Below are 23,062 nucleotides of genomic sequence, written 5' to 3'. Positions count from 1 at the left end.
GTAACGGAATGAGGAGGGAAAGGTGGATATAAGAGCCATTTAGGAGGTAGAGCTTGCAGGGTGGGAGTAGAGAGTAGGCAGTGAAGGAAATGAAACACTCCAAGATGATTCCCATCCAACTAGGTAGATGACATTGCCATTCATTGAGAGGGAGAACACAGGAGAAGATGCAGGTTTGAGATGGGAGTTGAATGTGTAGACGTGATACCTTCCCTGTAGGACATATTCAGTCTCATTGTCTGTGATTCGTCTCAGTAGAGATGTCCAAGAGACCGTTGACTATGTGGATCTGGATTATAAATATAAGTTGGAAAGAATGAGCAAGACTGCTAGTTGTTCTCTGTTATCTATTGCCTTTTATTCTTTGGTACTAGAATTCCATCCCTTCTCTTTTTGGCTGAGTGTATGGACACCCAGAATAAAAGCTACATTTCCCAGCCCCTTTGACAACCGGGAGTGGTCTTATGACTAAGATCTTGATGATGAAATGTAAGTGCGGTGTCATGTGAGAAGTTCTGAAAACCTTACTTTAGATTCGGCCCGCATATACACTGTGCCCTTCCTTCTGCACTTGTCCCTTCCTCCATTTTCCTGCCTGGAAGATAAATTGCCACCCTGGACAGTAAGGTTGAGACCACTCACAGGAGAACAACGAGAGAGAAGGATCCTGGGCAGGCCATCACTTTGCACTCCTCTAGAAGGGATCACTCATGCTCTATGTGTGGATAACACTCCCTGGAGTTGCACAGTGCACAGCCTGTGTAAATGGAGCCCCAGGGCCTGGGTTCCTGACATCACAGAGTTTCATAACAGAGCTCCGGATTATTTGCTCAGGCTTTTATGTGAGAAAGAAACTATTCCAAAACTTCTCATTTGTTTAAGTTTTTAAACTACCAGTATTTTAGTTTTCTCTCAGTTGCAGTAATATCTAATCCTAAATCACACAAGGAAGGAGTCACCAACCCATGGGAGAGAGTTGAAGCCACATGGATGGATCCAGCCACCTAGGGACTGTGTGCAGTGTGAGCGGAGCAGAGGACAATCATAGGCCCCAGAAGGCAGGAACTTAAGGGGCCCCTCAGACTCTTTCTTCCATCGGTTCTGGAACATTCTTCGCTCTTTGTTCTTTTCCTTCCCACCCTACCTCTGGGAGGAGAACTTGTCTTCTCTACTCACCCAGTGCCCTTCTGTCACAGATGTCATGCTCTAACCGTAAAGTCCTGCAGTGGGTGTGGCACGAGGAAAGCAGGAGCAGTGATTTTAACAGCTTTATTGAGATATAATTTATGTAACACACAGTGCAGTCGTTTAAAGTGTACAATTGAAGGACGCCTGGGAGGCTTAGGCCATTGAGCATCGGGCTCTTGATTTCAACTCAGATCATGATCTCACGGTTGTGAGATCGAGCCCCGTGTCCGGCTTTGTGCTGGGCATGTAGCTGCTTGAGATTCTCTCTTTCTCCCCCCCGCCCCCCATCCCTCCCCTGCTCTCTGTTTCTCAAAAAAAGAATAAGGTGTCCAATGAAATGTTTTTATACTATTTTCACAGAGTTGGTCAGCCATCACCACCATCTTAATTTTAGAATGTTTTTATGCCACAGAAAGAAATGGGATGAGGCATCCATTAGTAGCTGCTTGCCAGCCGTGGCAATAATTTTTTTTTAATGTTTTTTTTTTTAATTTATTTTTGAAGGAGAGAGAGAGACAGAGCATGAGTGGGGGAGGAGCAGAGAGAGAAGGAGACGCAGAATTCAAAGCAGGCTCCAGGCTCTATGCTGTCAACGCAGGGCTCGAACTCACAAACTGCGAGATCATGACCTGAGCTGAAGTCAGACGCTCAACAAACTGAGCCACCCAGGCACCGCGGCAATGATTTTTAACTGGGTCATTGGTGGTCCCTTTTAAATCTGAAGCAAGACAAGTGGTGAAACCAATGCCTTAGGCATAGAAAGGCAGAGAATGATAACGCCGAGGACACTGAGGTTCAGAGAGTTTCAGTTACCTGCACAAGGTGACAACAAAGAGGTGGCAGAACCCGGTCATCTGCTCTTCCCCCCAACGCCCTTTGACTTTGCTGAAAAATGCTGTAAGCATTCCGTAAGGACTCTTTGAATCCAGTGATAAGGTACCATGAGAGAATAATGACCTTTCTTTTCTTTAGAAATAATTTCAGACTTACAACAATGTTGTAAGAATACTGCAAAGAACTCCCACGTGCCCTTTGTTCAGATTCCCCCATTGTTAACATTTACCACGTGTCCCTCATTCTTTTTGCATATATATATATATATATATATATATATATATAGACTTTATTTTTTCTGAACAATTTGAGAGGAAGTTGTAAACATAATGTCCTATTATCCCTTAATACTTTATTATGCAATTCCTTCAAACAAAAACATTCTCCCAGGTAACTACAGTGCAAACACGGATGCAATGTTACCATCGAATCCACAAACAACATTTGAATTTTACCATCTGTCCCAATGATATCCTTTATGGGTCTAGAATCCGATCCAGGATTATGGGTTGCATTTAATTTTCAGATCTCTTTGGTCTCCTTAGCCTTTCCTTGTCCTGCATGTCTCTGACATTTGCAAAGAGAACAGCCCATTGTTTTGTGGAATATTCCTCAATGTGATTTTGTCTGATACTTTCTCCCAATTAACTTTAGGTCATGCGCTTTTAGCAGGGCCACCACAGAGGAATGCTTTGTTCTTCTCAGTGTATCGTATTAGGGGTACATGATGTCTGTTTACCCTATTAAGCTGGTTAAGCTGGTTTTTACCAAATTTCTCTATAGTAAAGTTAACTAATAAGTACTTTGTACTAAAACACACTCTCAAATACAGAGAACAAACTGGTGGTTACCTGGTTACTGGAGGGGAGCTGCGTGGGGGGATGGGTGAAATAGGTGAAGGGGATTAAAAGAACACTTATCACGATGAGCACTGCGTTTAGAATTATTGAATTATCATATTGTACACTGAAACTAAGGTAACACTATATGTTAATTATACTTCAATTAAAAAAAAGCCTTCTCAAAAAATAAGCATTTTGTACTTATTAGGAAGGAATTAATAAATATTCCATTGGTAGTTTCTATGAGATGTAAATATTCTCTTTCTCATCAAATTTTCATCCACTAGTTCTAGTATCCATTGATGCATCTTGCCTAAATCAATTTTTATTATGATGATTTCCAAAAGGTGCTTTTCTTTCTTTATTAAAAATTTTTTAATGTTTATTTATTTTGGGCGGGGAGGGGCAGAGAGAGAGGGAGACACAGAATCCGAAGCAGGCTCCAGGCTCTGAGCTGTCAGCACAGAACACGATGTGGGGCTCAAACTCACGAACTGTGAGATCATGACCTGAGCCGAAGTTGGATGCTTAACTGACTGAGCCACCCAGGTGTCCCCAAAGGATGCTTTTCTAATTCCATCATTATTTCTGTATTTATTAGCTGGCATTGCACTGTGAGGTGGAGTCCTTTTTCACTTATTTATTTGTATAATTTTAGACTCATGGACTCCAATTTTATTTATAATGGATTAATGTACTCATCTTGACATTTAGTTTTTAACATTAAAAATTTTTTATTTAGAGAGAGAGAGAGAGAGAGAGAGAGCACAAGTGGGGGAGGGGCAGAGAGAGAGAATCTTAAGCAGGGCTCCACGCTCAGCACAGAGCCCAGTGTGGGGCTCAGTCCCACAACCCTGGAATCATGACCTGAGCCAGAAACAAAAGTTGCACATTCAACCAACTAAGCCACCCAGGCATCCCCATCTTGATATTTATTTTGATTCTTAGTTGTCCTCAATTTGGCCAATGGGAGACCCTCCAAGTTGGGTCCTGGCTGTTATGTCGTCCCCATTCCTGAGCATTACCTCAATTTCCAGCACAACAAGATGTTCTGGCTTCATCCCAAACCTTCACTGTCCTCACCCCCATATGAGTTCCTATGGCTGCTGTAACAAATTATCTACAACAAATTGTGGCTTAAAACAACAAAAATTTATTCTCTCACAAGTTTGGAGGCTGGAGGTCTGAAATCAGTATCACTGGACTAAAATCTAGATATCAGCAGGATGAAGATCCTTCAGAGGCTCTAGGAGAGAATTCATCCCTAGCCTTCTCCTTAACTTCTGGTGGCTGCTGGCATACCTGGACTTGTGGTCACATCACTCCACTGTCCACCTCTTTGGTGACATTCTTTCCTCCTCTTCTGCCTGTAATCTCTTTCTGCCTCTCTCCTGCCCAGATAATATGGGATAATCTCATTTTGGAGAGAAACTCAATCATATCTGCAAACATCCTTTTTCCAAATAAGATAGCATTTATAGGTTCCAGGGATTAAGATGTGATCAGATATCATTTGGTGGGCCATTTTTTAGCCTACCATGCCCTGGAATCCATCATTTCTTGAAAAAGTGCTGGTTCCTTTTTAACAGATCTGGTATCTTCTAAACATATTTAGAAGTCAAGATGTGGATTCCAGGTATCCTTGGATGTTTTACTTCCAGGCACTGTGCAGATAGAGCTAGAAAATTATACAGATAAATGGAAAAACAGAATAGAATAGAATAGATACGTGGGGATGTATGTCTGGATATATGTATGCCTATGTAAGCATATATCTACATATACACACATAAATACATGTAAATTTCATTTATCTATTTACATAAAAAACAAGGAGTTCACATAGATACCTTCAATTCCACTCCAGCACTACAGAGCTAACTCTAGCCTTCTTCCTTTCTGTATCTGTTGTTGTTATTGCTGTTTATTTATTTGAAAGAGAGAGAGAGTGAGCATAAGCAGGGGAAGGGCAGAGGGAGGGAACCAGAGAATCCAAAGCGGGCTCTGAACTGACAGCAGTGAGGCCGATGTGGGACTCGAACTCATGAACTGTGAGATCATGACCTGAGCCGAAGTCAGATGCTTATCTGACTGAGCCACCCGGATGCCCCAAAGCACCTTTATTTGTGATCTCACGTTTGTTATGCTCAGAGAGATGTCCTCAAGTTCCAGAAATGGGAGAATGGTTTTTACAATCTGACATCCTCGAAAGCTTCCACCCTAAAAGCTTCAAGACAACAGTGAAGGGTTCAGAAGTTCCCCTACACGGCATACATACTCACATTTGGTGCTGCGTTTTCTCATCCTTTAAAAAAAACATGAATTGCCAGACATGCTGAATGTTGAATTGCTTATAGACATTTTTTTTTTTCAGTTGGATGAACACCTTCATATTTAAAAACCCTAGAAGACCCTGGGGAAAACAATTTTAAAATCCACTCAGAGACACTAACAGATGATTTTGCCCCTCACTAACTCCCTTTCTGATGTTCCTAATGGGAGGAAGGGTGGCGTTCAGCTGTTCCATTTCAATTCTACACAACCATCGGATTTATAGTGCTATTGTGTAATATCATTGTCTAATCCTAAAGAGGTTTTCCTATCAGGAAATAGAGATTGGGTGGTGGTGCGGTGGCAATCAGAGGGAAATTAGTGGATTACAGTGCATTTGGGGGATTCTTCCAAAGTTCTTCAGGCACAATTTTGGTCTTTGCTCTTGGGATTTAAAAAAAAAAAAAAGTGTGTGTGTGTGTGTGTGTGTGTGTGTGTGTGTGTGTGTGGCTATCTTAGCTGTTGCAATCCCTGGGCTGCTTACGCATTAATAACATTCCAAAAATGCAACAGATTTTGTTTTTTCTGCTATTCGTATGCCAGGCATCTGGGGTGAGACAAGGAAAATGGAAACCTGAAAGCCTCCTGAAACTGTGCAATGAAGACGGTAGCTTTTGATGGCTGGGGATTGGGTCTAATTTTCCTTTTCACTTACAAAGCTTCAGAAATTAAAGGGAGAACATTTAAAAGGGGGGAAAACCCTCTAAGTGCTTCATACCACAGTTAAAAAAAAAGGAAGATGTATGTCAGGACACAGAGGAAATGACAAGGCATATTTGCAGTAATCAAGGCTTTGTTGCAGGGTCCACATATGTGGTGTGACAATAAAGCAAAGAGAAATTTCTTTTTTTTTTTTTTCTTTTTTTTTTTTAACGTTTATTTATTTTTTTGGGACAGAGAGAGACAGAGCATGAACGGGGGAGGGGCAGAGAGAGAGGGAGACACAGAATCAGAAACAGGCTCCAGGCTCTGAGCCATCAGCCCAGAGCCCGACGCGGGGCTCGAACTCACGGACCGCGAGATCGTGACCTGGCTGAAGTCGGAAGCTTAACCGACTGCGCCACCCAGGCGCCCCAAAGAGAAATTTCTTTAACACAGTACAACTTAAACGTTCAAAGGAGTTGTATCCACTTTAAACGGCCACCCAGCGAGCCCGTACACAATTCTAAGGAGAGTATATCATCTTGCCAAACATTTTGGAAACATCTTTTGGAGTTGACTTCAGAGCCACCTAATGAGCCACATACGATTTTAGTCTCCTGACTGTAACAGCAAATATTTTTTTCCCACCCAAACTAGAATTTCCAGCCCTTTGTTACTCCTTTTTCTTCTTCTTCTTCCTTTTTTTTTAAGAGAAGTGGGACGATGGGGGGGGGGCAGGGGAGTGGGGAGAACATGCATGTGAGTGGGGGAGGGGCAGAGGAAGAGGGAGAGAGAGAATCTTAAGCAGGCTCCACACCCAGTGCAGGGCTCCATCTCACCACTGTGAGATCATGATCTGAGCCAAAATCAGGAGTCACCCAGCCGCCTCTATTTTTTATTCTTCTAACTGGACTTTAAAGACTTGGAAGTTTCCAAAAAAATCCTTGTCAAATATCTCTTAATGCAATTCCAAAGAACATGTCATTAGTGATAAAATGAAATTAATAATTGCTGACCGGGCTACACACATTTTTTGTTTCCTTTTTTCCCATTTTACCAATGAGAAAACTGAGGCTCAGAGAGAGGTTAAGCCACTAGATCAAGGTCGAGGTTCAATAGTGGCAGAACTTGATTTGCTGCCAGGCCACCTGCCCCCAAAGCTCCTGCTTCTTGCCCTGTGCTGCACTTAAGTGAGCCCTCCAAAATACTTCAGGGCAATGCCATTAGCCCTGGAAACTTATGTTGACCTCCCCAGCGGCCATTTCAAAAACACAAGGCTCATTTGGTTGTACACATTCTCATTTGTTTGTTTAAAGCCGGCGTCATCATTTTATGTCACAGAGAAAACGTACAACCGAACATGTTAATGGGATGCTACCCACAAATGAAGACGGACAGTGTTAATATTACCATTTAGAACAATGATTCTTAGGAACCGAAGGTGGGGGGAGGGAGCTCAGACTCCCATGTGCTGCCCACCGGAATCTGGAGGGGGCTTGGTCTGAAAACAAAGCAGTGCTTTGTTCTGGTGCCTTTGTTCCCCTTGATATTTACGTTGAATTTCAGAAAATGAGAGGAGGGCATGTGATGTTTTAAAGTTTATCAAAAGGGGTTTTAAAATGCAAGGGTTTTAAATGAATATGGAAAATATTGTAAGAAGGAGAACATAATCTGCATCAGTGTTGTGGATATCTTTGCCTCTGTACCAGAAAACCCTGGCTGGTAAAAGCCTGAGGTAAGGAGGTCAAAGAAAACGCATCTTCAATCCCCATTGTTTAATAATTCAGTGCAAACCCTCCTTATTATGCCTCTAAAATCATTATTGTTCCTCGTGAAGGGAGCTGGGGAGAGGAGCTGCAGCCTCTGGGCACAGACGAAGACTGAGCCTGAGCGTTTGAAGTTCCAGGAGCTGTGGACGTTCAAACCCGCTCCCTCCTCTTGACTGAGAAATGCTGGCAGTGACAGACGAATGCTCTCGAGCATCTGTTCAGTAGACAGTTGTGAATGGCGGATTCTTCCTAAACAAATTTATAGTTGCTGTGTAAACATTTCGGTTTGATAAATAGCTCCATTTGCACTAGCCTGTTGTTTGGTCAAGCAATGTGAGTGTGTGTGGCCTTGCACCTCGGAGATGGTGAGGGTGGGTTGATTGTCCCCTGGGTGAAATGCTCCATTGGAAAATCACTGTGCATTTCACCCTCTTCAGCTGCACTATTTCTGTCCCAGTTTTCTTCTGTGTTTTTCGTATTTTCAATTATTTCTAACTAGATGGTAAGAGTGGTGGGCTCCAGGGGCCATGTCTATTCCATTCACTATGCACGTAGCATAGTATTTGGCACATGGCAGGCACTCAAAGAATAAATAATCCAAAGCTCTATCCTGCCTGCTCTATCTTGCTCAGAACTCTGAGCTGGTCATTGCCCAAAGCTCATTTGACTTCACTGGGTCAAATTCCAGAGAGAGCAGGAGAGTCAATTTTCAACGATGCCTAGGCAGTATGCCACTGCCAGGCCCTTCCTGCTACCCATTTGGAAAGCAAACCACTGCTTATCCAGCTAGCTTGTCAGAAGGAAATTCACTCCACACCACCCTCAAGGGGTCTACCAATCCCCATTCTGGAAATGCAAAGTCTGGATTTTTTCTATGCCTAAAGGCTGAAGGTTGCTCCCCAACTCCCCCGACCCAGAGGCGAAACCAGGGAGGGGTGGAGCCCTGGACAGCAGCCAGTGCCATCATCATGGCCTGCAGGGACAGTTCTTCAGAGGGGGTCCTTGGTCCAAGCCAAAGAGGCCAGCCCTTGGATGGGCCGGAAGGGGAGACCAGCTGCAAACTGGGAATTGATGTGTTTGTGAGCAGATAAGAATGAGAGAGGGGATGTCAAAGCTGAAGAGAGGCAGGAGCAGGTGGGAGGCCTGGATGGAGCCAGGAGTCAGCATGGGACAAGGTCCCACATGGTCAAGAAACCCTTCTGGGGGCGCCTGGGTGGCGCAGTCGGTTAAGCGTCCGACTTCAGCCAGGTCACGATCTCGCGGTCCGGGAGTTCGAGCCCCGCGTCGGGCTCTGGGCTGATGGCTCGGAGCCTGGAGCCTGTTTCCGATTCTGTGTCTCCCTCTCTCTCTGCCCCTCGCCCGTTCATGCTCTGTCTCTCTCTGTCCCAAAAATGAATAAACGTTGAAAAAAAAAATTTAATAAAAATGCAAATTCTCAGGCCCTCAAGAGGGTAGGGTCCTGATATCTGCATAAAAAAAAAAAAAAAAAAAAGAAACCCTTCTGGTCAAGCCCTCCTACGCCACCATGCTGACATGGAATGTGTGTTTTAGTCATGTTTTCTGGACTATAATATAGCCAATACTATCGAGACAGTATTCAAAGGGGGGAAATTGAGTAAGCAAAACTGGAGGCCATGGGGTCCAGAGTGAGGGCATAGGATGATGGTTCTCATTAGAACATTAAAATCACCTGGGGAGCTTTTGAAGTCCACGGAAGCCAGACCTGACCCCTATAGATTCTTAGTTAATTGGTCAGAAGTGGGGCCCAAGCATCAGTGGGTTTTTAAAGCTCTCCAGGTGATTCTAATGTACTTGAGCCTGGATCAGGCAAAAACAAACAGGAAGCAGGGAGAATATGCTTATCCACTCAGCTTCTCGTCTTCCAGCCGAGTGCCTGCTCGTCCAGCTCACTCCAGGTACCACGACCTTGTCGCAGCCTATTCGCAGTCCAGAGAAACTGAAGGAAACTGATTGCATTAGCTCAGGTAACTGGGTTAATTGGGATGGTACCCTCTACTTTCTCCTTTTGGCAACCAGAGGATGGCCTTGAACATAAACAATAAGGTGGAATTAACATATAATACAGTGGCTTAACTTTAGACCAGGGTTGTCAGTAGCAAATAAAAATACAGAACACCCAATTTGATTTTGGCTTCAAATAAAGAATGAATAATTTTAGTATATGCACCATGCAATATTTGGGGGCATATTCATAACAAAAAATATATTCATTCATCTGAAATTAAAATTTAACAGGGCAACTTGTAATTTACCTGTGAATCCCGTGTTAGACTCCAATCTTGTGTTTGACTTCAAGAGCATGACTAGATTTTTATAATAAAATTGACAAGACTGGCTTAGTGTGTATGTATTGGGTGGGTATAGGCCTCAATTTTCTGGAGATGTCCAAGTTTACACCTGCTTCGCCAACATGAGTAACAGGCCTCCTTTCCCTTAAAGTGTCTAGTTTGAATGATGAAGATGTGGTCATCCCGTTCATGGTGACCCAGGCCGAGGACGCCTGGCTGTGCTCAGTAACACAAGAATTGTAGTTGGTTAGTTCCATAAAGGAGATGATCTCTGGTTTTCTTTCTGGTGGCCTGGGGTAATCGAACATGAACTCCACCTGGGTTGCTGTACCTTGCTGTACCTTGCTGTCTCACTGTAACCCTCCTCTGACTGGGGGAGGTGGACCCAGGCTGCCTGGGGGCCTGAGGGAGGCCAGGATGGCAAACCCCTCTGCTCCCAGCATGCTCTGCACCTTGCCAGCAGTGGCCAGAGCTGTAAACTGTACTCACCCCTGTGCCCACCAGATCTGGAGGCTAAGGGAGGTGGCAGTAAAACCACGTCTGTATTTACCTTTAACTGGCGTCTTTATCTGCCTTGTAAAACCACTTGTCTAGAGGAAGTGTTTAGGGTCCTGATCTTACATCCCTCCTTAGGCAGCTCCAAAGAAACCAGCCCCTGAACATGGCCCCAAGTCACATATTTGTCAGCCTGCCTCCCTGAGTGTGCACCCCACCTGCCTCCCTGTGTGCATGCACACCCTATCCATTCCTGAATAGCATGTACTCCCAGAGCGTCTCTGCTTCATGCTCGGTGCCCACTGTTAGCCTCACGTTGGCCTCTTGGCTTTGAATACCAGCCTCTCTTCTCAGATTTATCACACTTGCCTCTCCCTCCACCTGTCCTTCTGCTTGACTTAGGGCTTTATAGATCCCTGAGTTACAGCATTCTTAAAGCTATATGATGCATAAGGGATACACCCTCTTTAATCTTTGGTCTCATGGGATCCATCAGGACATTCATTACACCTGAGACCCTCAATAACCCATTCCGTACCTGTCACCCACTTGGGAGCAACATTCTTTCTGGGTGACACCATTCGCAGCACAGCCATACTGCTCAGTGTCACAGACCTCACTGGCTACATCGGGCTCACTGCCTCCAGCCTGTCAACATAGAGCCCAGTTCAGGTCCTCCGTCTCCCTCTCTCTGCTCCTCCCCTGCTTGCACTCTCCCAAAAATAAGTATTTAAAAAATCATTTTAATTATTATAAGCATACTCAGTTGCTGGTCTTTGACTTGCTCTTAATATTTTTTTTAATGTGTATTTATTTTTGAGAGAGAGACAGAGCACAAGCAGGGGAGGGGCAGAGAGAGAGGGAGACACAGAATCTGAAGCAGGCTCCAGGCTCTGAGCTGTGAGCGCAGAGCCTGATGCGGGGCTCGAACTCACAAGCTGAGCCAAAGTCAGAAGCTCAACCGACTGAGCCATCCAGGCGCCCCCTGATCTTCGACTTGCTGAACTGACTAAATGTGGTATTACTCTCCCACCAAGCTGTCGGGCACCTCCAGTTTCTCACAGATCAGGATGGATGATGGCAGGACGGTCCTCTCAGACAAGTCCCTGTCCAAGCTGAGTACCCCACTGTTTCATATGGTCCAAAGTTTCATATGCACCACTGTTTCATATGGTGCAAAGCGGCTGCTCTGAGCTGCCAGATAACCCACTGCTGAGATCTGCACGTCTGGATCTCCAGGGATCTTCTGTTCCCCAAATCCCTGCTGTGTACTGCCCCCACCTCCTGCAACACCACCTGTTATCCCAGCTGGATTGTTCTGACAGTTAATGCCTGGTCCCTTGTGCCCACCTCATCCTCTGTGGTCTTGGAGATTCCCCTGCTCGGCCCCACTTCTTGCCATACATGTAGTTTGACTGCCACTAAGCACCTGGTCACCAGTGTGGTTTGGATTTGGCCTTTCCAAATAACTCTCAGCCAAATGCCTTCTGTGTTTCCATTCCAACAGCATGTTGTGGGTTGGGGGGTGGGAGGCAGATGGAAACTAGGAGAATGCTCAGGCAAGAGCAACCACCGAAAGGTGCCAGGGGGGAGCAGAGCAAACAGACAAGATAACCCTGTTTCCTGATAACCTTTTTTGTGCCTTTCTCCCCTTATCTCTAATTCAATGGGGCTGGAACATGGTGACTCAAACCCCATGGTGGGGCTGAAAATAGAAAGGCCAACACAGATTTTTCCCTACTCTAAGATGACTTAGAATATGAAACGTTAAAAAAAAATTGAGGCAGTGTGTTCTTTGATATTCCTAAAGAATCAATCAGTTGAATTAAGCAGATATTTAAGACATAGTTTGCCAAAAACTTTAATTTGTACACTTTTTAAAAAGAGCTTGACTACTGTGTAAGGCTAGACACTAACTTATTGGAGGGCAAACTTACAACTTCCTATAAAATGAGTAAATGCTATTGAACACTCAGCAAGACGAATGTTCTCTGTGTTAACTTAGCCAGCAAAGGCATAGGTTATACAAAGTCATTTCTGGTGCGTATCAACCATGTAGAACTATAAAATAAAACAATTCAGTAGTTGTTGGACCAGAGAAGAAGCATTTCTTTATTTAAAAAATTTCTTTTCATGTTTATTTATTTTTGAGAGAGAGGGAGAGACAGAGTGCCAGCAAGGGAGGGGCAGAGAGAGAGAGGGAGACACAGAATCTGAGGCAGGCTCAGATTCTGTCTGAGCTGTTAGCACAGGGCCCAACGCGGGGCTCAAACCCACAAACTGTGAGATCATGACCGGGGCCGGAGTTGGACGCTTAACCAACTGAGCCACCCAGGCACCTCAAACATTTCTTTATGTTTTAGGGCCTCTCAGATGTAGCCCAAGATACTAAGTATCTCTAAATGTAATTTCTAGAATGTCTTTTGTTATTGTGACACCTAGGAGGAACATCTTCTCACGCAAGGAATATGGTAATGCCACACTGGAGCATGTGCCTCTATACTTGTGTAATATTGGTTCTATGACTTTGAATTACTTTAAATTGTTTATGTTTATTTTTGAGAGAGAAAGAGAACATGAGTGGGGGAGAGACAGACAGAGAGGGAAACACAGAATCCGAAGCAGGCTCCAGGCTCCGAGCTGTTAGCACCATTAGCACCTTGGAGCTGGAACTCACAAACCCTGAGGTCATGACCTGAGCGGAAGTCAGATGCTTAACAGACTGAGCCACCCAGGCGCCCCTGAATTACTTTAGATTCTGCCTTAGCTCCTTCCTGGCACAGTGCTTCATCGGAACTGCTCCTGCCCTGGTAAAGTACCCATGGCTCCTACAGGTGTAGTGCTTGTGAACTTCATTTCCTGAGCCTCCTGATCTCACCTGCTTCATCCCTCTACCCCACCCCATTCTTTTGATAGCTTTTACTTCTAGCCTGGCTGCCTTTATATTATTGTGTTTTGCTCCTTCAGCTCACCTCTTGACGAGACAAAACAGCGTTGGGATTCCAACTCTGCCACTTACTAATTCTTGGCAACTTGCTCAACCTGAGCCTCACTCTTCTCATCTGTGAAATAATAATAATGAACCTTCGATATGGTTACTATGAAGTTCAAAGGAGACAAAACATGGAAAGTGCTTAGAAACATGGCTGGCGCGTGGTAAGGATTCACTAGATGTTAGCTGTTCTTACTACCATTTAGCTTTCCCAAGATGGCCACGGTCTGAGCCATTCTTTACATCTCTTTTGTTTGGCTTGACACATTCATGGATTGCTTTGATAGAATCCTCTCCAGGACGACCTAGCAACTTCCACACCTTTTATAGCCAGTCTTTGGAGGTGAGGCCAGACACAGGGTTCCTTATAGTAACAGGAGCAACCAGACAGGTATGTCTAACAATATCACCTCATTATCACAAATGCCAAATTTTATTAAGTCAAAAAGCACATTTGGAGAACTTTTTTCTTTTTTTTTTTTTACCATTTTGTTTAATTTATTGTTTTTTTAAAATTTACATCCAAGTTAGTTAGCATATAGTGCAACCATGATTTCAGGAGTAGTTTCCCTAATGCCCCTTATCCATTTAGCTCATCCCCCCTCCCACAACCCCTCCAGTAACCCTCTGTTTGTTCTCCATATTTAAGAGTCTTTATGTTTTTGTCCCCCTCCCTGTTTTTATGTTATTTTTGCTTCCCTTCCCTTGTGTTCAGCTGTTCTGTGTCTTAAGTCCTCATATTAGTGAAGTCATATGATATTTGTCTTTCTCTGACTAATTTCGCTTAGCATAATACCCTCTAGTTCCATCCATGTAGTTGCAAATGGCAAGATTTCATTCTTTTTGATTGCCGAGGAATCTCCATTGTATATATATACCACATCTTCTTTTTATTTATTTATTTATTTATTTTTTAATTTTTTTTTTTTCAACGTTTATTTATTTTTGGGACAGAGAGAGACAGAGCATGAACGGGGGAGGGGCAGAGAGAGAGGGAGACACAGAATCGGAAACAGGCTCCAGGCTCTGAGCCATCAGCCCAGAGCCCGACGCGGGGCTCGAACTCACGGACCGCGAGATCGTGACCTGGCTGAAGTCGGACGCTTAACCGACTGCGCCACCCAGGCGCCCCATAATTTTTTTTTTTTTTTTAGTTTTTTTTTTTTAATGTTTATTTATTTTTGAGACAGAAAGAGATAGAGCATGAATGGGGGAGGGGCAGAGAGAGAGGGAGACACAGAATCGGAAACAGGCTCCAGGCTCTGAGCCATCAGCCCAGAGCCCGACGCGGGGCTCGAACTCACGGACCGCGAGATCGTGACCTGGCTGAAGTCGGACGCCTAACCGACTGCGCCACCCAGGCGCCCCCCACACCTTCTTTTTAAAACATTTTTAATGTTTATTTATTTTTGAGAGAGAAGAGCAGAGAGAGAGAGAGAGAGAGAGAGAGACAGAATCTGAAGCAGGCTCCAGGCTCTGAGCTGTCAGCACAGAGCCTGACGCGGGGCTTGAACCCACAAACCGTGAGATCATGACCTGAGCTGAAGTCAGATGCCTATCCAACTGAGCCACCCAGGCACCCCTATATCATATCTTCTTTATCCATTCATCCATCGATGGACACTTGGGCTCTTTCCATACTTTGGCTATTGTTAATAGTGCTGCTATAAACATTGGGGTGCATGTGCCCCTTCGAAACAGCATACCTGTGTCCATTGGATAAATACCTAGCAGTGCAATTGCTGGGTTGTAAGGTAGTTCTGTTTTTACATTTGGAGAACTTTTTATCATAAGTGTCCAATTCAAGATGATCTAATCTTAATCTTACCAAGAATATCATCTAAGACATTCTCAAAATGGGTGCATTGAAACACTTTTATAGGCAGTTACATTGATTCCATTTATGAAATTTAAATATGAATAATAACCCATGGAACTGGATAGAGGTATGCTTTCTATAATACTTCATGGTAGTTGGGAGGAACGTTATAATGACTTAGATCTGAGCATCGCAAACTTTCCTCTTAGGAAAACAGCATACATTTCACTCAGGTCCCATTTGTTGACTGTGGGATAGAATGGAAGCCTCTTCATATGTCATTGACATCGACCATCAAAGCATCTATGTTAAGCACAGAGTCTGTGTGGCAGTTTTAAAACATAGTACATTCTGCTATGTTCCACCTGTCCCTTTTGCTTGAGTCTGTACAGGCTTCAACAATAGAGTGTGGTGATTTTTGAGCAGGGTGGGGGCTAGAGTGAGCCAAGAGAGATGTCTATGGGTGCACATTGAAAGAGGCACTCACTCTCAGTGTGGGCATTAATGTGTGACTCAAAAATTTTCACACTTTGTGCCCACACCTTCATCCAACCGCAGACCTCTTCATCTCTGATCTTTCAGTTCTTTTCCTTCTAGGCTTTTGACCAGACATCACTGCCTGGGAATCTACATATATTTTCACACTGGGCCCCTTCTCCTTCCATAAAGGCTGGATGGCCAGGTATACTGCTCATTGGGAAGATTTTCCCTTTCCACTGTCTTTTAAGGCTACCTCTTGAAATATCCACAGACTAAACTAACCTATTCATAAACCAAGTTCAGAAAGGTCTTTCAGCCGGTCTCGTGGGATCTCTCATATGGTCTGAGGTACAACCCGGTGTAACTATCTGGGTGGAGACATGGAGTCTAGGCCATGTAGGTATGCAGCTGTCTTATGCCTTCAAGCCCTGCTTGGGCTTAATCCGGGATGCACCATGGTCAATTTATGATAAATTTTGCTGGACCAACCTGACTTTATGACTTAGTGAATGTGACAGAATACAGCTCATTAGCAGTTTCAGAATCATGGATATTTCATATCTCAAGGTCAAGTGTTCCATTCCTACTAGGACCTAGTCGTACACCTAGAGTTCTTTCTCAAAGGACACATACTTCTCTGATGTAACATGAATCCACCCCAGAGTCTGAGAAATCTGCACTGTGATTTTTTTTCTAGAGCTTGCCATAGACTCCTTGCCGCACTAGGGGAAATCCACCGGTGCAACCCAGTAGCATAAGATCTGGTGAATCGTGTGGCTGAGGTGGCAGGGCTGATTGCTGCATGGCCTGGACTTGCTGCAGAGCTCTTTCCTGTGTATCTCCTGCTGCATGTTAATAAGCTGGAAGCCTTCGGTGTCACCTAGTATATTAGCTGGAGTAGCATTTCTAGGGGTGTAATGTGTTGCCTCCAGAACCCAAAGGGGCACAACCAAGAGTTGTGCTTCCTTCCTTGTGGCAGCAGATGCAAGATGCAGCAGGTTTGCTTTTCCTTTGATTTCACTGACTTTCTCTATTCTTTGCTGCTTCCTCCATAATGGAAAGGACCCAATGTAATGAATCTGCCACCAGATGGGCTAGGTGGCTGGTGGGTCCAGGTGGCTGGTGGCTCTCCCTGCCCAGGAATTCTGTGTAGGTTTTCACTGTTGGCAGGTTAGGCTGTCAACAGTGGCAGTAGCCATATCAACCTCGGTGAGAAGATGTCTATATTGTTGAGCCCATGAGGAGCTTCTATTCCTGTTGCCATGACTACTTTGGACTTGAATTCATTAAGCACTGGAGTATCTGGCTGAGATCCACAGAATAGGTCAACATACCATCTTGAGTTTTTGACAGCCTTCTATGCAGTGAGCATATACAAGCAAAACACACATCTTTGCTCCGTGCCCACTTCAAGACATCCATCTCTATACCTTTTCCAGTCCTCCTGTCACCAATCTCCCCTTCCTGTCCTCTTCAATTCCCTAATCATCCATCCACTGTCCATGAATCAGTGCCTATTTTCAGTACTGACAGGGTCGATAACCAAATACACTTCTTTCATGTTGCACGCTGGAAGGATTTCCCTTCACTACTGTCTTAACTTGCATCTGATGTGGGCTATTACGCTGTAGCAGTTCACCTCTGGTTCATGCTGTGTGGAACCACGTATAAACCTGATCTGAGTTTTTCTCCCTCAGTCAGCTGATCATAATGAACTCCTGCTGACATCATAGGTATATACTGAGGAAAAGGAGGCAACGTCACAGGACTAGGTGCTGTGGGAGTCTAAGGCACAGCTCATACAAATTACTTGTGTCTTCAGAATTTTCTTGAGTCCTATTTCTTAGTCGTTATTTCTACTGATGGTCATTGCTGCTGAGCATACTCTCAATTTATAAGTTGCTGGATCAGATATCACCCAGTTCATGATGAGCAGCTCACTTTGTATTGTCACTTAATGTCCTAAATGTCCCTACCAGGGCCCTGTAGCTCTGTTTCTTTAGAGAAAAAAGAATTGTTATCTGGAGGAGAGAGCATAGCTTTGCTCCCAAACCCCAGGAGTCTACATTGTGATTCTTCTATTAGAACTTGCTAGAAGTAAGCATCTCTCTTTGCCACTAATACTTGGAATGTGGCTGGATCTGTTAGGTCATATGACCAAAAATTGCTGTAGAACCTCTTGCTTTGGGCACTATTCAAAACTGGCAGCTTTTGGGTTATTCAGTAAATGGGCTGTAGTAACACATCAAAATTGGTGCATATTGTTTCTAAAACCAAGAAAAAAAAGCCCCTGCATTTTTCATGAGGTTTCTCTCCTACTCTATGGCATGCATGCATGCAAGTAAGGTATCTGTGGTGTTTGCTACTTTGTGTGCCTTGGGTCCAATTAGCATGCCATCAATTAATGGAGCATCATAATTTATGTGGAATGTTAAGATCACCAAGATATCTTTGGCCTAGATTATGCAGAAGGCACGAAAGTTGTTGTAGCCCTGAGGCAAATCCTTGCCAGTTGAAAGCAAATGGCTGCTGGTGGGTCTTGTAAATTAATAGAGGGGGAAACAAAGCATTCACTGGATCAATAGCTCTATATTAGGAGTCAGAGTGTGAGATGATTTGCTCCAATATATATACCAAATTGGAAAAGCAACTTCAAAAAAATGCCTGATTGATTTATGATAATCTATAATCATTCTCCAAAATTTATCTACCTTCCTCATCCACTGTCCACGTGTTAAATGGCAATGTGAAAGTAATTGCTGCCTTGGGATTTTTCAAGTCTTTGAGAGTGTCACTAAAGTTGACAACTCCCCTGAGGATGCAGTATTGGTTTTCATTTATTATTCTCATTAGGAGAGGATGCTCCAGGATGCTTTACTTAGCTGTTCCTACAATAGCCATTACTCCGTGGGTCATGAAGGCAGTGTAGTGATTCTCTCAGTTGCCTAGGATGTCTGTTCCAATTATACATTCAGAAACTTGGGAAATAAGCATATAATGAGGTCTGTGGACCTCTTGAGCTCACTATTGGGTGAGCCTTGGGCCAAAACATCATATTTCCTGTCCTCTATAAGCCCCTGGTGGACCTGTAGACTATAGTGAGTTTTTGGGTCCTCAAGGATTAGTATCAAGTTAGAAGGCTATGTTAGTTTCCTACAGTTGCCATAACGAATTACCACAAAGTTGGTGGCTTTAAACAACAGAAATGTATTCTCTCATAGTTCTGGAGAACAGAAGTTTGAAATTAAAGTGTTGGCGGGGCTCTTATCCCTCAAAGTCTCTAGGGAAGGATCTTTCCTCACCTTTTCCAGTTCTGGTGGTTCCTGTTGGCTCCATGCTTCTTTAACTTCTGGCTGCACAATTCCGATCTCTGCCTACATCTTTGCATGGTCTTCTTTCCTTTGTCTCTATCTCTTTTAAGGGCATTTTAATTGGATTTAGGTCCCATTCTTTTCTAGCATGATCCTTATAATTACATCTGCAAAGATACTATTTCCAAATAAGATCATATTCTGAGGTTCCAGGTGAACATGAATCTTAGGGATCTTATTCAACCCACTACAGAGCCAGTGTTTAGTAATTCCATAAAACTATGGGTTTTTCATTTGTTCCTGTGTACAGCCAATATAGCAAATGAATGTAGAGCCTATACAGAAGGCTTGTAGAAAGATGTGCGGTGTATTTTTGTTGCAGTATTGCAGTGTCCTTCTTCAAAATGACCCAATCTCCCTTTCATTCAAGGGGCTTCGGGTCTATACATCAGCTTAGATATGGGAACCAGCTGACAGAGCATATCAAATTAATTCTGGGGGTACCAAACACTAAATTACTACTACATACTTCTAAAGCACCACCCCCCGCTCTGGTCCAAAGAAAATTTTTAAAAAACTAACATTAGGTGGCAGTTTTCCAATATACTTAACAGTGGCCATGTAACTAGCTCCTTTGGTAGTTAAAGGGTATAGCCACAAAAAAAAAAAAAAAAAAAAAAAAAAAAAAAAAAAAAAAGGAGAACGTAATAGTTAAAACAATAATAAGAAGCAATGAAAAACAACAGAAACAGAAATAAGGCAGTTGCCCATACTCCATCAGGCTTTATCATATTCTCCTACCCTGAGCTTCTAATTACTTATTCCTTTATCCTGATCAAAATCTGGATTAAGGAGTGTGCCAGCTGAGTAGGCGCCCAGAGCACCAATTAATAAGTAAACAGTGAAAAAAAAAAAATCAATGGAATACATTGGCTATATGGTGTCAGTCAATGCAGATCTTCACAGGAGGATTTTTATACAACTGGTGAAAACGTAATTTGGTCATACTCCCACCAGACTAGACAGTAATCTCAAATGGAATTTTTAAAATATGTCTGTCCCACTAAAGAGATTTTGAACAAATATCTAAAGAGCATTGGCTTGCTCAGATCACGATCTCACAGTCTGTGAGTTCGAGCCCTGAACTGAGCTCCATGCTGACAGTGTGGAGCCTGCTTGGGATTCTCTCTCTCTCTGCCCCTCCCCGCCTTTCAAAAATAAATAAATAAATGTTAAAAATAGTAGTTCTTAAAATGTGGAATGGCTGAACTGAGTTTGCTAGTTTCCCCTCTTTCTCCAGGGGAAAGGTGGTGGCCTTCTCAGAAGGTAGCCAAGCACTTGGTTAAGTTATTTCCATTGTCTCATGGGACTCAGACAGTATGCCTACTAAGATGGGAGGTTTAGAGTGCTTTGTAAAGAGATATCAAGTGGGATTGTGGATATGGTGGCTACTTCTTGAAGCTTTCAGTAATATCTTCAAAGAAACAACGTTCTTTATACAATGGAATACTATTCAGACATAAAAAACTAATAACTAATACTATCCAGCCCTAGGGAAGAAGGAAATCTTGCTATTTGCAACAACATGGATGAAACTTGAGGCATTCATTAAGTGAAATAAGTCAGAGAAAGACAAATACTGTATGATCTCATGAATGTGTGGAATGTAAAACAAAAATGAAAACAAAACTCATAGAAAAAGAGATCTGATTTGTGGTTACTAGAGGTCAGGGGTAGGGGGTAAAGAAATTGGATGAAGATGGTCAAAAGGTACAAACTTCCAGTTATAAGATAAGGATGTCATGTTCCCACGATGACTATCGTTAACATGCTGCATGGTATATTTGAAACTTCCTGAGAGCATAGACCCTCAAAGTTCTCATCGCAAGGGAAAAACATTCTTTTTGTAACTATATGAGGTAATGGAGGTTAATCTAAGCTTACTGTGGTGATCATTTCACAACATATGTGTGTCAACTTTTTATGCTGTGCACCTTAAACTTATACAGCGCTATGTGCCAATTATATCCTAATAAAACTAATTTTTTTCTGTTTTAGTTGGCACATCTGAAAAAAACAGGGAAGGAAAAAAATAGCTTTATTAAAGAGAGATACTTTCTGAAAAGCTAAAAAATCATGTACCTTGCAGGATTGTCAAAGCGCAATCTGTCTAAAATTATCTAATATTAATGTGGACAAAGTCAGGGATGTTAGACACAGAGGAAACAAACGACTAAGACCTGGATAGACAGAGCCAGAGTACTGAGAAGAACATGGTCCCCAGGCCGCTACTAGATAGACATGAACAAGTATGTAACAGTGTCCATAAGGAACATATGGTGCAAGCAACTCACCCAAGGTATAGACAATAAAGGGGTGCATTATTTGTAAAGAATTTAAAACATTAATACAATCTGTACTGGTCTCGAACCAGGAGCTCACTTCTGCTGAAGTGCATATTTTTAACCCTGTGGAACAACATGTTCCTGCCTTTAAAAAGTAGATTTGAGGGGCGCCTGGGTGGCGCAGTCGGTTAAGCGTCCGATTTCAGCCAGGTCACGATCTCGCGTTCCGTGAGTTCGAGCCCCGCGTCAGGCTCTGGGCTGATGGCTCAGAGCCTGGAGCCTGTTTCCGATTCTGTGTCTCCCTCTCTCTCTGCCCCTCCCCCGTTCATGCTCTGTCTCTCTGTCCCAAAAATAAATAAACGTTGAAAAAAAAAAAATTAAAAAAAAAAAAAAAGTAGATTTGAAATCAACTAGGACAGTGTAGCAATTGTACAAGACAAAGAAAACTTCAGTTACTCCAATTCAGTTATTCCATGTGACCTTTGGGAGTGTTTATTTATGCTGAAAATTGAAAATAGGGAAACAGAGACTGAACCACAATGTGTAATATTATTGTTGGTAAGTAGAAATTTTAGTTCATACCTGAAACATTTTACTGATTTTAAACAGTAGTTTTTAAATTGAAATTTATTTTGCTTTCTTGATTGTTAATTATTTTAAAACTGAAGAATGAATCAAGAAAATAAAATATTACATTTGTGTTATGATTTAATAGTTGCCTAAATTGAACCTTTTATAAACATATCCATTTTAATATTCACCTATTAGTTATTGGACAATTATGTATATAAAATATTGTTATATCAGATGGTAACCAAAGAATCAAGTTCAAACTGCTAGATAGATATAAACACTATTGAATAAATATTATGCCTTTCTCTTTCTTAGTACTGTAATATTCATTTTATTTTTATTCTATCCTTTCTACTGCTGTGATTACATATAGGAAATTCAATAACAGAAAATTCACTGCCTGCAGTTCTCTTCTGGCCATTATTGTTATTTGTTTCATTTCATAAATATTATGAAAAATAATTTCATTGTTTAAAGGAGCAGAGTGTTTAAAATGATCTCTTCTGGACTTCAAATGAGTTGATAATATGGAAGCTCAGTGATGGCTACATGGAGGTTAATATACTATTTCCTCTCTCTGTCTCTTGTTCTGTCTGTCTCTGTTTCTTTGTATCTATCATCTATCTGTCTATCTATCTATCATCTATCCATTCACCCATCTATATAAAATTTTCCATAATAAAGTTAAAAAATTATAAGGACCAAATGCAAACTATCGGGGGTCATATCTGGAGGGATTAGAGGGTCAAGGTTATAAAGGTAGCCATTGTGAGATGAAACTCACAATGGGTAAATGGAGATTGGACCCGAGTAAATTCCTGGCATCATTCAATGTGCCTGCTTAACTATAGTGAATGTGAAGGTAGCTACAAAGTTTCAGGAATGGAACAGACTCAGGCAAATTGATAACCACCAATACAACTTTTAAAATGACAAAAGTAGCTGTCAGATTTGTGTTACTACTGTGCATATCCCTTGGAATTCTTGGGACCCCAGGATGTAGGAATCTAGGATAGATAATGGATTGTTATTTTCTTTTGTGGGCTACGCCCATAAGTTAATTTGGATAGAGGGAGTAGCAAAAATTGAGGACCACCAATACCATTATACCATCAGGAACTAAAGTGTTCTG

At 42.7% G+C, this 23,062-nt stretch overlaps 1 long non-coding RNA gene across 2 annotated transcripts in view; it reads left to right on the top strand.

Annotated features, from left to right (window-relative positions):
* The first annotated feature begins 9,501 nt into the window (after positions 1-9,501).
* The window catches only part of LOC147572623 (uncharacterized), a 45,078-nt gene continuing 31,517 nt past the window's right edge, over positions 9,502-23,062 (top strand). The window contains exon 1 of one of the 2 annotated variants that reach the window (XR_015245741.1): positions 9,502-9,591. This is a non-coding gene — a long non-coding RNA (uncharacterized LOC147572623). Of the gene's footprint in view, positions 9,592-21,825; positions 21,916-23,062 lie in introns of those variants that run through there. The other variant, XR_015245739.1, reaches the window with a different exon arrangement.

This window comes from Puma concolor, chromosome E4, assembly GCF_028749965.1.
Source record: "Puma concolor isolate L17-30 chromosome E4, mPumCon1.1.hap2, whole genome shotgun sequence".
NCBI classification, from domain to species: Eukaryota; Metazoa; Chordata; class Mammalia; order Carnivora; family Felidae; genus Puma; species Puma concolor.
The sequence above is the reverse complement of the archived record's forward strand: the minus strand, read 5'-3'. Positions and strand labels throughout refer to the sequence as shown.